Source organism: Schistocerca piceifrons, chromosome 4 (assembly GCF_021461385.2).
Source record: "Schistocerca piceifrons isolate TAMUIC-IGC-003096 chromosome 4, iqSchPice1.1, whole genome shotgun sequence".
NCBI lineage: Eukaryota > Metazoa > Arthropoda > Insecta > Orthoptera > Acrididae > Schistocerca > Schistocerca piceifrons.
This window is the reverse complement of record NC_060141.1, coordinates 145,379,108-145,382,266: the sequence shown is the minus strand read 5'-3', so window position 1 is coordinate 145,382,266 and position 3,159 is coordinate 145,379,108.

The window sequence follows — 3,159 nt, the reverse complement described above, 5'->3', positions numbered from 1 at the left end:
TATGCCAGTAAGAAGCTTCTATGTACAGTGCACCCAGATCTATTTGAACAATACCTACAATATGGAATTACTGTTTGGGGAAATTCCAGCAGCAAAAATACAAAAAGGAGTTTCACATTGCGAAAAAAGCTGTTAGGACCATCTTGAGCAAGAAACAAAGAGACATGCAGAACTGTTTTGCATAGTCTAAAAATAATGATATTTCCATCTCTATACATTTACAAAACAATAATATCATTAATAAAAGGAAATGCAGCATTAGAAAGAAATCCAGACATTCATACATACGAAACAAGAAATAAAGGCTAGCTGAGAAGTATGCAACACAGACTGAGAGTTGCTGAAATACGTCCTTGATACTCGGGTGTCAAACTTATAAAAAGCCTTCCAAAGAGGCAGGCCAATGTGAGCAAAATGACCCTCCAAAAACTTTTACAGGATTATTTAATGGAAAAAGAATTTTATAGTGTTGAAGAGTATATGTATCAATGAATGAAAAATCCAGACAGCATATGCTTTCACAACCGGTCTCCATTCAATTTTTTTTTTTTTTTGAAGTGCTAACTGGACAATGAAATGAATGAATGAATAACATGAAAACGTGAATACTGAGAGAAAAATGTTAATATGAGTCTGATGTAGTATGTAAATAATTTTCATGGCCTAAAAATGGGTGAAAAATGTATGCATCATTAATATAAGTATTGCCACTTTGGCGTATTAAATTGGAATAAATCGGTTAAATATTAAAAGAAAACAGGTTTAAGTTGACATGTTCTATATTACAAGTACACACTTTGTACAAAATGTAATCACATGGGACCAAATAAAAATGTCAGTGAATCAATGGGCAATTAGCTTCAGCCACATTTTTAAACAGTCTTCTTTGGGGACTAATTGAACTTTCACAGTATCCCTTTAATGAACAAAAGTCTGCATCTGCTTCATTATAGATAACTGCACCATCTTCAGAAAAGGGTCTGAGGTTGCTATTAATATCATATTACTTGTGCATCTCTTGTCTACTTCCCACCCAAGGTAGCAGGTTCTGCCCTACTTATCAATGAATCTTCAATTCAGCGACGAATTTCGTTTGATACACCGTATTATTGCAGTTTCGTTAATAAGGCTTACAGGGCATAAGTTGTAGTTACACAGAAACGAAGAGACCTGGTATAACTGCATAATATACACAAGTAAGGATAGCAGCATCAAATAAGCCTTTGGCCAAAGAATACAACAGCTGTGTACAGTATTTTGTTTACATAAGGATGTACAGACAAATAGCTGTATCAAATGTTGATATACCAGAGAAAACAGAGTTTGTATCTTGTTTTAGTAAAGTATTAAAAATAAACTAGACTGCTTTTCTAAAAGGTTTTATTACTTATTTTGCTTTTTTTATCGAATTGGGATGAGAGTGGCTTTGGTAATGACATAGTTCTTGGATGAGGGGAGAGGAATTAGCATTGTCTGTGGAACATGAGGTGTGGATGGTGCTTTTGCTGAGTTGGGAGAGGGGGGAAAGGGCAAGTGTGGAGAAGAAGGAGAGGCCCCACTCTAGATACTTGCACCTAGCCCCTCCCCCCGCCCCTCCCCCAACCCAACGCCACCAATGACTGTAATTGTGCCACTGCAGCTAGCATTTTAAATACTGACTTTATATATATCTGTGAGTAGTCCAGAAATTGTCGATGGATGTCCTCTTTTACTCGATGTAACTTTTTAAAAATTAGACTGTGTGCTGCAGAATAATTACGTTATTCCTATTGCTATTGAACAACTTATTTGTGCCGTTAATGCGATGTACCGTAATAAGTAATGTTCACACATTACGGTTTACCTGGAAAGATATCTGTGCATGAAATAAAACGCTGCAGAACTGCCGAGTTAACGCGACACTGTTCTACCAATCCGCTATCTGTCGGTTTAAAGGAAGCACTTTCAGGGCAAGTGGTTATACTCTCATGTCACCAATTCCTATTGACCTATTGAAACAAGTTTCTTACTGTGATCAATATCTTCAACCTGTCCTTAAAAAAAAAAAAAAAAAAAAAAAAAAAAAAAAAAAAAAAAAAAAAAAAAGGGTAGCGATATTTCGGAGGCACAGAGAACAGTCGAAGTGGCCCACTCAGTGGCTCGTTAAGTGATGTCAGTTTTCCACAAGCACCTGAAGAGATACAGTTATTCATCAAAGGCTTTAACTCTCACATGATACGACAGAAAACCTGTATGAAGGAATCGAATTCACCTAGTGAGAGACTGAAAGCTACATTGCGATTCATGGCAATAAAACGTTATAAAGATTTGGATTTTCTTCTGCATTATATTAAAAACTTGCACAAATGTACACAATCATGACGAAGGAGTTTATGAAAACGAGTAAATCTCCCAAATCGAATATAATTCATCATATTTAAGTTATCAACATAATAAGGATACTTCATTTTCCTAAACTCTCAACAGTAAACGATCTGCAATGAATTTTTTTAACAATACAGTTTCTTTCTTTTTACAGGGTCTACAGCTCTGATTTTTTTATTGTAATAATAATAATTATTGTTATTATTTTATTACACTGCTACTATACCCGATCGCTGTATTCCTTGCTGTCAGCATCCTACAAACATGTGTGACTCCTATATACCCACTTCAATATACCCAAAAATAAAGTTTTTGAAACACCAACGCATATCAACCATTCTAGAATTAAGTGTGCGCACACGTATTGATTAGGCTGAAGTAACAGCTGACTCAGCCACGCTTCATGAGCCAGATTTTTGGCAATTTCAGATCCGCGTACTACAATTTGTCTGTATAGATGTGTAATGCACCAATAGATTCGAGCAGTTTTTCTCCAACCTGCCTCTCCATTTGCCTCATTAGTGTGCATCTATGCGCAGATATGATATTCGCAAATACTGGTGCCTGGATATCGTAGCGTGTGAACCAATGTATTATTCCATTTTATCGTTCTTGTGATCAGCGGGCCGGGAGAAAATGGCATATTTAGTTTTGAGTAGTATGTAACGTAACCGTCTGACGCCCCTACGTGCATGTAATTTATAAATGTACTCTACGTCATTTAGCAGAGATTCGAATAATTTATTCTCGATTGTAGGCGTCCTGCATGCAGTTGTCAGCACTGAAAAATGTAAT